Here is a 12,603-nt window from a genome sequence, read left to right on the forward strand (position 1 = left end):
GGACAGAATTTAAAGAAAGGGAGATGCAGACTATTTGAAGGCACTTTGCTAACCCAATGGCATGCTTATGAATCGTGCATAGGACACACGTAGCAGAGGATGGTTTCGATCCATCGACCTCTGGGTTATGGGCCCAGCACGCTTCCGCTGCGCCACTCTGCTGACGGCCCCTCTGCGTGTGGCGCACAACTGCTCTTTTTATTTCCTACATAAGTGATGAAAGAGTTGAAAGTTTCAACGACAAACGCAGACGTCACTTTGAGCGCTTGGTGTTGTAGCACAAATCATCACATGCTGCTCTACACTGGATTATAAAAGCCGACACATTTTCCAAACATTTTAATGCTGGAGTCACACTGTAGTATTAATAACAGTGCGATACTCGAGGAGCGTAGTGGGATCGCGGTGGCTCATCAGACCGCCCCGGGACAGGGGGCCCGCGTCAGGATGGCCGAGCGGTCTAAGGCGCTGCGTTCAGGTCGCAGTCTCCCCTGGAGGCGTGGGTTCGAATCCCACTCCTGACAAAAAGCTTGCTCAGTGCCGTCTCCAGTCGGGTGCAAATGGGTGAAGCAGCCTGACGCAGGGAACGTGCGCCGATAGGCGTAGGTGTATCCCCTGCCTCTTCCGATTTAGCTCGTGCTCCATAGGATGGAAGCGGATGCTCTGGCTTTTTGACTCGAATATAACCTGATCACAACAGAAGGCCGTGCAGCCCAGTGCTGGTTTAAGAATGCCTCGTGTCTTCAGGCCCCTATTCCTTCAGGTTACCCCTTTGGAATAGTCGTCCGAAAAAGACGGGAAAGGAAAAGCATGTAAGCTCCCACACACTGCGTTAGCATTAGCGGTTGGAATCTGATGGGAGAAAAGCAACCTGGCTCGCCGTCAAGCAATCCATCCCTGGTCTCCCACGTGACAGGCGGGGATACGCACCACTATACTAACGAGGAGCGCTTGCTTGGCGCTTGAAGACACTTCCTCTTGCGGCTACTACTGTTTCCGGTTTCGTCTTTTCTTTTCATTCCTCCCAGAGGAGCGCATGAAAACGTTTCCATCTGCGCCATCCTCACCCCTCCAATGCTATGGTCCCTGCTCCTCCTGGTGCACTGCAAACACTCATTCAGCCGGTTCTTTCAGTTTGAATAATTAGGTCTTCAAAGGCTGGAAGTAGGGCGCAAAAGACATGCCAATGCCAAAAGCGTGGCTGTGTGCTTCCAGCTGTGAAATGTCACTGGTGGATGTTGAAGACATTACTTCCAAGGCAGCAGGTCCAAGCGATTTAGCGTTTGTACAAGAAGCAGGAAGAGAGAAACGGCACTCCGCCTTTTTCTGGGCAGGCCGAAGCGACAGGAGAAGGGCGCCGTAGTGGGCAGGATTCGAGCCGACGCGGGGAGACCCCAATGGCTTTCTAGCCCATCGCCTTAACCGCTCGGCCACGACTACAGGGAGCGCCGCCGCCGCCGGCTTGCGATCATTTAACACGGAGGGCGAGGCGGCGGCGGTAACCTTTTTCAATGTCGCTCTCCGCTTCCCCCCAAAAAAAAGCCAAATGACATGCTAGCACTCGGACACCCTTCAGAAGACTGAAGGGTGGCTTAAAGCTGGAAGGATTAGGTCTCCCCGTTCCGACGCGACAATCGAACTTCCTTAGGCAGAGAGAAAGCAACATCGAGGAGCGTCAACAAGACTTTAGAAGCTGCGCCACACGCCACTTTCAGTCGCAGTCACAGCAGTTTTAAAGGCAGGAATCGCCTTTGCGAACGCCATGAGAAACAGAACGCAAGCTCAGGTCCTGCGGTTTAACAAACAGCCACGGCTTTCATGCGACTGGACATTTCTTTTCTGGAGCGAATTCACTTTCAACTTCAAGAAATTCACACAACTTGCGAAATACGAAATACAAATCTGGCTCATCGCTGCACAAGAAATACCGCCGGCTGGCAAGAAAATGACAACGGTGTTTTTCCTTAACGAAAAACTTCCCATGGAGAAAAACAACGGCTGTGCGTCTCTGTCGGCATGATTCAGTTTAATGCAAGTATTCATTCTCCTCCTGGAAAATACAGCTTGCGAAAGATGAAATACAATTCTTGGCTTTTCTGGGTGAGTGCAGAAGAAATCCTGCCGGCTGGCAGAAGAATTCCAGCCTTTTTTACTCTTTAACCAGAAACTTGCGAATGATACAAAGCAAGCGGGGTGCGTTTCTGTGCAGCTGTTAACTGAACAGCTGCTGCTTCAAGCCCACCCAGGGCTCATTCCGATTTCAACATCATGCCCCCTGAAGGTAGACTGGATTTCTTTGCGAAGCATTCACCTTTTGGACGTTTCAGGAAAGGTGCGTGTCGATGCCAGACTTGAAAAGCTTTCCATACAAAGAAACAACATAGTGCTTTTGATTGATGGGAAACGGCAAGAGCGGTTTGAGCAGCTCCGGCCTCTCAACCGCTTTACAATGTGATCGGCACCTCGGTAGCCAGTTTAGAAGGCTGAAAAGGATGCTGGAAGCACAGCGACGTTCTAAAACCAGCGCTTGAAAAGCATCTGCATACATAAAATGTCCATTTCCCCAAAGCTGAATCTGCATCTTCAGAAGATTGTCAGCTATACGTTTTCGTTCTTTGTTTCCTTTTTTTACGACAAGCTTTCGAGAAATGAACTGTCTATTGTGATGAAGGCTGCATTAGAAATTGTGCATCTAGCTTAGTTCAATGAAATCGGGAGGTGCACCTGTCTCAAGCGGATGGCTCTTTGCAGGCACACTACGGAAACCTGCGGGCGCAAGTTGGGAGAAGTGACTCTTGCAGAGTGTTGAGCTTCGAGAAGAGGGCTCCGCTCAGGAAGATATTTCCACATGTTGAAGAGTCGCTTTTCGCCCTTTCTTTCCCACATTTTTCCAGTGCGGTTATTGATCGCGTTCAAAATGTTTTCCCAACGTACGTGTTACCTGCAAAATCACAGTGAAACTGTTATGCCCAAAAGATTCCTAATAGTTATTGTATTAGAATAGCTCTCCAATTTCTTAGCCTTCGTACACGCAATGTTTAAGGAAACGCTAGAGTAAATGAAACTGTAAATAGACAGGAGCTCTTCTTAGTTTTCATACAAGTTATGATGGCTGCAGCTCCTATCTGCGTCCCGGTGACCGGAGCCAAGGGATTATCTGCGGAACCCTTGATTTATCTCTCGGGCAAGGAGCTAGATACGCCCTTTTCATCTCGGTTTGATCACACCTGTGCATTAAAACGCAGTGCTCGGTACCATCGAGGTGTAAGAGGTTCAAGGATGAGCGGGAAACTTTGTTAATAAGGAGACGGGCACCGCCCAACGTGGGGCTCGAACCCACGACCCTGAGATTAAGAGTCTCATGCTCTACCGACTGAGCTAGCCGGGCGCCGGTGGAGCTGGTGGTTAACTTGTCCCTGTTGACGGCAATTTGACAAGGTATACTTCCTGGCTTTTCATCATGTGCTGACCGGATTCGAGAGTAGCACACCCTGTTCTTTGTTGATTACTGTACCTCCAGCAGCGCAAATGTCAGTAATCATTGAAATGTACGACCTACAATCTCCTCAGCATGCCCGCGTGGACTCCTCAGTGATCATCCTTCTACGTTCTGCTGTAGTTTTCATGCAAGTGAAAACCGTGCTCCAAATAACAGCGGCACAGTTGTATCCTGCGGTAAGCATTCTTCTAATTCCATCGTTTTGCTCCAGGTAAAAGGTAGCGCATCATAGTGTTGATATTCCAAGGTTTCAGAGTCCGTATTGGATGGCTTGGATGCAGACATCGCTCAGAGCTCCCAGTATGATTTTCCCGAGTTCAGTTTTGCAGTGTTTTAGTGCTTTACTACTTCCAGTGGGCCTTTGAATGCTCTGCTAAGTAGAGACGTGACATAATTACTAATGCGACCGAGTGTGCTGGCTGTTCCTGGTTCGTAATGATTAACGCGAGAAATCAATATAAACATAACTGCTTCGATTTCGAGGTTCAGTTGAAGCTTTCAAAGAAACTATCAAAGACCTCAGAACAACCGAAGACACATTTGGTCATCTCCGTATTGGTGAAGATTAAAGAGTCCCGCAAGTGTCAAGCTTGCACAAACACACACGAGAGAGAAACTCAGGACAGAATTTAAAGAAAGGGAGATGCAGACTATTTGAAGGCACTTTGCTAACCCAATGGCATGCTTATGAATCGTGCATAGGACACACGTAGCAGAGGATGGTTTCGATCCATCGACCTCTGGGTTATGGGCCCAGCACGCTTCCGCTGCGCCACTCTGCTGACGGCCCCTCTGCGTGTGGCGCACAACTGCTCTTTTTATTTCCTACATAAGTGATGAAAGAGTTGAAAGTTTCAACGACAAACGCAGACGTCACTTTGAGCGCTTGGTGTTGTAGCACAAATCATCACATGCTGCTCTACACTGGATTATAAAAGCCGACACATTTTCCAAACATTTTAATGCTGGAGTCACACTGTAGTATTAATAACAGTGCGATACTCGAGGAGCGTAGTGGGATCGCGGTGGCTCATCAGACCGCCCCGGGACAGGGGGCCCGCGTCAGGATGGCCGAGCGGTCTAAGGCGCTGCGTTCAGGTCGCAGTCTCCCCTGGAGGCGTGGGTTCGAATCCCACTCCTGACAAAAAGCTTGCTCAGTGCCGTCTCCAGTCGGGTGCAAATGGGTGAAGCAGCCTGACGCAGGGAACGTGCGCCGATAGGCGTAGGTGTATCCCCTGCCTCTTCCGATTTAGCTCGTGCTCCATAGGATGGAAGCGGATGCTCTGGCTTTTTGACTCGAATATAACCTGATCACAACAGAAGGCCGTGCAGCCCAGTGCTGGTTTAAGAATGCCTCGTGTCTTCAGGCCCCTATTCCTTCAGGTTACCCCTTTGGAATAGTCGTCCGAAAAAGACGGGAAAGGAAAAGCATGTAAGCTCCCACACACTGCGTTAGCATTAGCGGTTGGAATCTGATGGGAGAAAAGCAACCTGGCTCGCCGTCAAGCAATCCATCCCTGGTCTCCCACGTGACAGGCGGGGATACGCACCACTATACTAACGAGGAGCGCTTGCTTGGCGCTTGAAGACACTTCCTCTTGCGGCTACTACTGTTTCCGGTTTCGTCTTTTCTTTTCATTCCTCCCAGAGGAGCGCATGAAAACGTTTCCATCTGCGCCATCCTCACCCCTCCAATGCTATGGTCCCTGCTCCTCCTGGTGCACTGCAAACACTCATTCAGCCGGTTCTTTCAGTTTGAATAATTAGGTCTTCAAAGGCTGGAAGTAGGGCGCAAAAGACATGCCAATGCCAAAAGCGTGGCTGTGTGCTTCCAGCTGTGAAATGTCACTGGTGGATGTTGAAGACATTACTTCCAAGGCAGCAGGTCCAAGCGATTTAGCGTTTGTACAAGAAGCAGGAAGAGAGAAACGGCACTCCGCCTTTTTCTGGGCAGGCCGAAGCGACAGGAGAAGGGCGCCGTAGTGGGCAGGATTCGAGCCGACGCGGGGAGACCCCAATGGCTTTCTAGCCCATCGCCTTAACCGCTCGGCCACGACTACAGGGAGCGCCGCCGCCGCCGGCTTGCGATCATTTAACACGGAGGGCGAGGCGGCGGCGGTAACCTTTTTCAATGTCGCTCTCCGCTTCCCCCCAAAAAAAAGCCAAATGACATGCTAGCACTCGGACACCCTTCAGAAGACTGAAGGGTGGCTTAAAGCTGGAAGGATTAGGTCTCCCCGTTCCGACGCGACAATCGAACTTCCTTAGGCAGAGAGAAAGCAACATCGAGGAGCGTCAACAAGACTTTAGAAGCTGCGCCACACGCCACTTTCAGTCGCAGTCACAGCAGTTTTAAAGGCAGGAATCGCCTTTGCGAACGCCATGAGAAACAGAACGCAAGCTCAGGTCCTGCGGTTTAACAAACAGCCACGGCTTTCATGCGACTGGACATTTCTTTTCTGGAGCGAATTCACTTTCAACTTCAAGAAATTCACACAACTTGCGAAATACGAAATACAAATCTGGCTCATCGCTGCACAAGAAATACCGCCGGCTGGCAAGAAAATGACAACGGTGTTTTTCCTTAACGAAAAACTTCCCATGGAGAAAAACAACGGCTGTGCGTCTCTGTCGGCATGATTCAGTTTAATGCAAGTATTCATTCTCCTCCTGGAAAATACAGCTTGCGAAAGATGAAATACAATTCTTGGCTTTTCTGGGTGAGTGCAGAAGAAATCCTGCCGGCTGGCAGAAGAATTCCAGCCTTTTTTACTCTTTAACCAGAAACTTGCGAATGATACAAAGCAAGCGGGGTGCGTTTCTGTGCAGCTGTTAACTGAACAGCTGCTGCTTCAAGCCCACCCAGGGCTCATTCCGATTTCAACATCATGCCCCCTGAAGGTAGACTGGATTTCTTTGCGAAGCATTCACCTTTTGGACGTTTCAGGAAAGGTGCGTGTCGATGCCAGACTTGAAAAGCTTTCCATACAAAGAAACAACATAGTGCTTTTGATTGATGGGAAACGGCAAGAGCGGTTTGAGCAGCTCCGGCCTCTCAACCGCTTTACAATGTGATCGGCACCTCGGTAGCCAGTTTAGAAGGCTGAAAAGGATGCTGGAAGCACAGCGACGTTCTAAAACCAGCGCTTGAAAAGCATCTGCATACATAAAATGTCCATTTCCCCAAAGCTGAATCTGCATCTTCAGAAGATTGTCAGCTATACGTTTTCGTTCTTTGTTTCCTTTTTTTACGACAAGCTTTCGAGAAATGAACTGTCTATTGTGATGAAGGCTGCATTAGAAATTGTGCATCTAGCTTAGTTCAATGAAATCGGGAGGTGCACCTGTCTCAAGCGGATGGCTCTTTGCAGGCACACTACGGAAACCTGCGGGCGCAAGTTGGGAGAAGTGACTCTTGCAGAGTGTTGAGCTTCGAGAAGAGGGCTCCGCTCAGGAAGATATTTCCACATGTTGAAGAGTCGCTTTTCGCCCTTTCTTTCCCACATTTTTCCAGTGCGGTTATTGATCGCGTTCAAAATGTTTTCCCAACGTACGTGTTACCTGCAAAATCACAGTGAAACTGTTATGCCCAAAAGATTCCTAATAGTTATTGTATTAGAATAGCTCTCCAATTTCTTAGCCTTCGTACACGCAATGTTTAAGGAAACGCTAGAGTAAATGAAACTGTAAATAGACAGGAGCTCTTCTTAGTTTTCATACAAGTTATGATGGCTGCAGCTCCTATCTGCGTCCCGGTGACCGGAGCCAAGGGATTATCTGCGGAACCCTTGATTTATCTCTCGGGCAAGGAGCTAGATACGCCCTTTTCATCTCGGTTTGATCACACCTGTGCATTAAAACGCAGTGCTCGGTACCATCGAGGTGTAAGAGGTTCAAGGATGAGCGGGAAACTTTGTTAATAAGGAGACGGGCACCGCCCAACGTGGGGCTCGAACCCACGACCCTGAGATTAAGAGTCTCATGCTCTACCGACTGAGCTAGCCGGGCGCCGGTGGAGCTGGTGGTTAACTTGTCCCTGTTGACGGCAATTTGACAAGGTATACTTCCTGGCTTTTCATCATGTGCTGACCGGATTCGAGAGTAGCACACCCTGTTCTTTGTTGATTACTGTACCTCCAGCAGCGCAAATGTCAGTAATCATTGAAATGTACGACCTACAATCTCCTCAGCATGCCCGCGTGGACTCCTCAGTGATCATCCTTCTACGTTCTGCTGTAGTTTTCATGCAAGTGAAAACCGTGCTCCAAATAACAGCGGCACAGTTGTATCCTGCGGTAAGCATTCTTCTAATTCCATCGTTTTGCTCCAGGTAAAAGGTAGCGCATCATAGTGTTGATATTCCAAGGTTTCAGAGTCCGTATTGGATGGCTTGGATGCAGACATCGCTCAGAGCTCCCAGTATGATTTTCCCGAGTTCAGTTTTGCAGTGTTTTAGTGCTTTACTACTTCCAGTGGGCCTTTGAATGCTCTGCTAAGTAGAGACGTGACATAATTACTAATGCGACCGAGTGTGCTGGCTGTTCCTGGTTCGTAATGATTAACGCGAGAAATCAATATAAACATAACTGCTTCGATTTCGAGGTTCAGTTGAAGCTTTCAAAGAAACTATCAAAGACCTCAGAACAACCGAAGACACATTTGGTCATCTCCGTATTGGTGAAGATTAAAGAGTCCCGCAAGTGTCAAGCTTGCACAAACACACACGAGAGAGAAACTCAGGACAGAATTTAAAGAAAGGGAGATGCAGACTATTTGAAGGCACTTTGCTAACCCAATGGCATGCTTATGAATCGTGCATAGGACACACGTAGCAGAGGATGGTTTCGATCCATCGACCTCTGGGTTATGGGCCCATCACGCTTCCGCTGCGCCACTCTGCTGACGGCCCCTCTGCGTGTGGCGCACAACTGCTCTTTTTATTTCCTACATAAGTGATGAAAGAGTTGAAAGTTTCAACGACAAACGCAGACGTCACTTTGAGCGCTTGGTGTTGTAGCACAAATCATCACATGCTGCTCTACACTGGATTATAAAAGCCGACACATTTTCCAAACATTTTAATGCTGGAGTCACACTGTAGTATTAATAACAGTGCGATACTCGAGGAGCGTAGTGGGATCGCGGTGGCTCATCAGACCGCCCCGGGACAGGGGGCCCGCGTCAGGATGGCCGAGCGGTCTAAGGCGCTGCGTTCAGGTCGCAGTCTCCCCTGGAGGCGTGGGTTCGAATCCCACTCCTGACAAAAAGCTTGCTCAGTGCCGTCTCCAGTCGGGTGCAAATGGGTGAAGCAGCCTGACGCAGGGAACGTGCGCCGATAGGCGTAGGTGTATCCCCTGCCTCTTCCGATTTAGCTCGTGCTCCATAGGATGGAAGCGGATGCTCTGGCTTTTTGACTCGAATATAACCTGATCACAACAGAAGGCCGTGCAGCCCAGTGCTGGTTTAAGAATGCCTCGTGTCTTCAGGCCCCTATTCCTTCAGGTTACCCCTTTGGAATAGTCGTCCGAAAAAGACGGGAAAGGAAAAGCATGTAAGCTCCCACACACTGCGTTAGCATTAGCGGTTGGAATCTGATGGGAGAAAAGCAACCTGGCTCGCCGTCAAGCAATCCATCCCTGGTCTCCCACGTGACAGGCGGGGATACGCACCACTATACTAACGAGGAGCGCTTGCTTGGCGCTTGAAGACACTTCCTCTTGCGGCTACTACTGTTTCCGGTTTCGTCTTTTCTTTTCATTCCTCCCAGAGGAGCGCATGAAAACGTTTCCATCTGCGCCATCCTCACCCCTCCAATGCTATGGTCCCTGCTCCTCCTGGTGCACTGCAAACACTCATTCAGCCGGTTCTTTCAGTTTGAATAATTAGGTCTTCAAAGGCTGGAAGTAGGGCGCAAAAGACATGCCAATGCCAAAAGCGTGGCTGTGTGCTTCCAGCTGTGAAATGTCACTGGTGGATGTTGAAGACATTACTTCCAAGGCAGCAGGTCCAAGCGATTTAGCGTTTGTACAAGAAGCAGGAAGAGAGAAACGGCACTCCGCCTTTTTCTGGGCAGGCCGAAGCGACAGGAGAAGGGCGCCGTAGTGGGCAGGATTCGAGCCGACGCGGGGAGACCCCAATGGCTTTCTAGCCCATCGCCTTAACCGCTCGGCCACGACTACAGGGAGCGCCGCCGCCGCCGGCTTGCGATCATTTAACACGGAGGGCGAGGCGGCGGCGGTAACCTTTTTCAATGTCGCTCTCCGCTTCCCCCCAAAAAAAAGCCAAATGACATGCTAGCACTCGGACACCCTTCAGAAGACTGAAGGGTGGCTTAAAGCTGGAAGGATTAGGTCTCCCCGTTCCGACGCGACAATCGAACTTCCTTAGGCAGAGAGAAAGCAACATCGAGGAGCGTCAACAAGACTTTAGAAGCTGCGCCACACGCCACTTTCAGTCGCAGTCACAGCAGTTTTAAAGGCAGGAATCGCCTTTGCGAACGCCATGAGAAACAGAACGCAAGCTCAGGTCCTGCGGTTTAACAAACAGCCACGGCTTTCATGCGACTGGACATTTCTTTTCTGGAGCGAATTCACTTTCAACTTCAAGAAATTCACACAACTTGCGAAATACGAAATACAAATCTGGCTCATCGCTGCACAAGAAATACCGCCGGCTGGCAAGAAAATGACAACGGTGTTTTTCCTTAACGAAAAACTTCCCATGGAGAAAAACAACGGCTGTGCGTCTCTGTCGGCATGATTCAGTTTAATGCAAGTATTCATTCTCCTCCTGGAAAATACAGCTTGCGAAAGATGAAATACAATTCTTGGCTTTTCTGGGTGAGTGCAGAAGAAATCCTGCCGGCTGGCAGAAGAATTCCAGCCTTTTTTACTCTTTAACCAGAAACTTGCGAATGATACAAAGCAAGCGGGGTGCGTTTCTGTGCAGCTGTTAACTGAACAGCTGCTGCTTCAAGCCCACCCAGGGCTCATTCCGATTTCAACATCATGCCCCCTGAAGGTAGACTGGATTTCTTTGCGAAGCATTCACCTTTTGGACGTTTCAGGAAAGGTGCGTGTCGATGCCAGACTTGAAAAGCTTTCCATACAAAGAAACAACATAGTGCTTTTGATTGATGGGAAACGGCAAGAGCGGTTTGAGCAGCTCCGGCCTCTCAACCGCTTTACAATGTGATCGGCACCTCGGTAGCCAGTTTAGAAGGCTGAAAAGGATGCTGGAAGCACAGCGACGTTCTAAAACCAGCGCTTGAAAAGCATCTGCATACATAAAATGTCCATTTCCCCAAAGCTGAATCTGCATCTTCAGAAGATTGTCAGCTATACGTTTTCGTTCTTTGTTTCCTTTTTTTACGACAAGCTTTCGAGAAATGAACTGTCTATTGTGATGAAGGCTGCATTAGAAATTGTGCATCTAGCTTAGTTCAATGAAATCGGGAGGTGCACCTGTCTCAAGCGGATGGCTCTTTGCAGGCACACTACGGAAACCTGCGGGCGCAAGTTGGGAGAAGTGACTCTTGCAGAGTGTTGAGCTTCGAGAAGAGGGCTCCGCTCAGGAAGATATTTCCACATGTTGAAGAGTCGCTTTTCGCCCTTTCTTTCCCACATTTTTCCAGTGCGGTTATTGATCGCGTTCAAAATGTTTTCCCAACGTACGTGTTACCTGCAAAATCACAGTGAAACTGTTATGCCCAAAAGATTCCTAATAGTTATTGTATTAGAATAGCTCTCCAATTTCTTAGCCTTCGTACACGCAATGTTTAAGGAAACGCTAGAGTAAATGAAACTGTAAATAGACAGGAGCTCTTCTTAGTTTTCATACAAGTTATGATGGCTGCAGCTCCTATCTGCGTCCCGGTGACCGGAGCCAAGGGATTATCTGCGGAACCCTTGATTTATCTCTCGGGCAAGGAGCTAGATACGCCCTTTTCATCTCGGTTTGATCACACCTGTGCATTAAAACGCAGTGCTCGGTACCATCGAGGTGTAAGAGGTTCAAGGATGAGCGGGAAACTTTGTTAATAAGGAGACGGGCACCGCCCAACGTGGGGCTCGAACCCACGACCCTGAGATTAAGAGTCTCATGCTCTACCGACTGAGCTAGCCGGGCGCCGGTGGAGCTGGTGGTTAACTTGTCCCTGTTGACGGCAATTTGACAAGGTATACTTCCTGGCTTTTCATCATGTGCTGACCGGATTCGAGAGTAGCACACCCTGTTCTTTGTTGATTACTGTACCTCCAGCAGCGCAAATGTCAGTAATCATTGAAATGTACGACCTACAATCTCCTCAGCATGCCCGCGTGGACTCCTCAGTGATCATCCTTCTACGTTCTGCTGTAGTTTTCATGCAAGTGAAAACCGTGCTCCAAATAACAGCGGCACAGTTGTATCCTGCGGTAAGCATTCTTCTAATTCCATCGTTTTGCTCCAGGTAAAAGGTAGCGCATCATAGTGTTGATATTCCAAGGTTTCAGAGTCCGTATTGGATGGCTTGGATGCAGACATCGCTCAGAGCTCCCAGTATGATTTTCCCGAGTTCAGTTTTGCAGTGTTTTAGTGCTTTACTACTTCCAGTGGGCCTTTGAATGCTCTGCTAAGTAGAGACGTGACATAATTACTAATGCGACCGAGTGTGCTGGCTGTTCCTGGTTCGTAATGATTAACGCGAGAAATCAATATAAACATAACTGCTTCGATTTCGAGGTTCAGTTGAAGCTTTCAAAGAAACTATCAAAGACCTCAGAACAACCGAAGACACATTTGGTCATCTCCGTATTGGTGAAGATTAAAGAGTCCCGCAAGTGTCAAGCTTGCACAAACACACACGAGAGAGAAACTCAGGACAGAATTTAAAGAAAGGGAGATGCAGACTATTTGAAGGCACTTTGCTAACCCAATGGCATGCTTATGAATCGTGCATAGGACACACGTAGCAGAGGATGGTTTCGATCCATCGACCTCTGGGTTATGGGCCCAGCACGCTTCCGCTGCGCCACTCTGCTGACGGCCCCTCTGCGTGTGGCGCACAACTGCTCTTTTTATTTCCTACATAAGTGATGAAAGAGTTGAAAGTTTCAACGACAAAC

At 48.9% G+C, this 12,603-nt stretch overlaps 9 non-coding genes across 9 annotated transcripts; 3 read left to right on the forward strand and 6 right to left on the reverse strand.

Moving 5' to 3' along the window:
* Positions 1 to 90: 90 nt before the first annotated feature.
* trnam-cau (transfer RNA methionine (anticodon CAU)) lies at positions 91 to 162 on the reverse strand. The gene has a single exon. It is a non-coding gene; the product is annotated as a tRNA-Met (tRNA).
* Positions 163 to 441: 279 nt separating this feature from the next.
* On the forward strand, positions 442 to 524 carry trnal-cag (transfer RNA leucine (anticodon CAG)). Its single transcript has one exon. It is a non-coding gene; the product is annotated as a tRNA-Leu (tRNA).
* Positions 525 to 3,315: 2,791 nt separating this feature from the next.
* trnak-cuu (transfer RNA lysine (anticodon CUU)) lies at positions 3,316 to 3,388 on the reverse strand. The gene has a single exon. It is a non-coding gene; the product is annotated as a tRNA-Lys (tRNA).
* An 821-nt stretch (positions 3,389 to 4,209) lies between these two features.
* trnam-cau (transfer RNA methionine (anticodon CAU)) lies at positions 4,210 to 4,281 on the reverse strand. Its single transcript has one exon. It is a non-coding gene; the product is annotated as a tRNA-Met (tRNA).
* Positions 4,282 to 4,560: 279 nt separating this feature from the next.
* Positions 4,561 to 4,643, forward strand: trnal-cag (transfer RNA leucine (anticodon CAG)). Its single transcript has one exon. It is a non-coding gene; the product is annotated as a tRNA-Leu (tRNA).
* Positions 4,644 to 7,434: 2,791 nt separating this feature from the next.
* trnak-cuu (transfer RNA lysine (anticodon CUU)) lies at positions 7,435 to 7,507 on the reverse strand. The gene has a single exon. It is a non-coding gene; the product is annotated as a tRNA-Lys (tRNA).
* A 1,172-nt stretch (positions 7,508 to 8,679) lies between these two features.
* trnal-cag (transfer RNA leucine (anticodon CAG)) lies at positions 8,680 to 8,762 on the forward strand. Its single transcript has one exon. It is a non-coding gene; the product is annotated as a tRNA-Leu (tRNA).
* A 2,791-nt stretch (positions 8,763 to 11,553) lies between these two features.
* trnak-cuu (transfer RNA lysine (anticodon CUU)) lies at positions 11,554 to 11,626 on the reverse strand. Its single transcript has one exon. It is a non-coding gene; the product is annotated as a tRNA-Lys (tRNA).
* An 821-nt stretch (positions 11,627 to 12,447) lies between these two features.
* Positions 12,448 to 12,519, reverse strand: trnam-cau (transfer RNA methionine (anticodon CAU)). Its single transcript has one exon. It is a non-coding gene; the product is annotated as a tRNA-Met (tRNA).
* Positions 12,520 to 12,603: the final 84 nt, after the last annotated feature.

This window comes from Lepisosteus oculatus, unplaced genomic scaffold (assembly GCF_040954835.1).
Source record: "Lepisosteus oculatus isolate fLepOcu1 unplaced genomic scaffold, fLepOcu1.hap2 HAP2_SCAFFOLD_95, whole genome shotgun sequence".
In the NCBI taxonomy this organism is placed as follows: Eukaryota; Metazoa; Chordata; class Actinopteri; order Semionotiformes; family Lepisosteidae; genus Lepisosteus; species Lepisosteus oculatus.